Raw genomic sequence first — 541 nt, 5'->3', positions numbered from 1 at the left:
CTTTGCTTTATGGTGCCCCCATACACTGCTGCTGGGAGGGAGTGGACAGACATATTGTAGTAATGGTGGTGGTGATGGGTGGCACCTCTGTGTGATTTGGACTCATATTGGGGCATTATCTTTTTAGCTCGAGACTCAAATCTCGGGTGTGTAATCTTTTTTAAACATGAACGTTAAGATCTTTTTTTTTTGCTTTGTTTAATAATAGTTTGAGGATAATGACGGCAGTATTCATTGTTTTTTATTTGTGTTTTTCAGCTGTTACTGTGGAATGTGTGTGCTGAGTGTTAACACCGTCTTTCCTCTTAAGGAGGGAGTGCTGTGAAGTGAGCTGAGTGGGTTTGTTCTTTTTGGTGCCTTATTATACTGCACTTCTCTGTTATTAAGCATCGGTACCTATGGTACTGTTGTGTGTGGATTCACTGATTGGGGATTGTTAATAATGTTCTTTTTTGAAACACATGAATGGTGTATTTGGTAGGTTAAAGAGAGATGTGTTCCTATGGTGTACAATGGGTGTGGTAAGGCTTTGTGGTGTTAT

The sequence above is a fragment of the Trypanosoma theileri genome (assembly GCF_002087225.1).
Source record: "Trypanosoma theileri isolate Edinburgh chromosome Unknown TM35_Tth_110_V1, whole genome shotgun sequence".
Taxonomy (NCBI): Eukaryota; Euglenozoa; class Kinetoplastea; order Trypanosomatida; family Trypanosomatidae; genus Trypanosoma; species Trypanosoma theileri.
Note: the sequence above shows the minus strand (reverse complement) of the source record.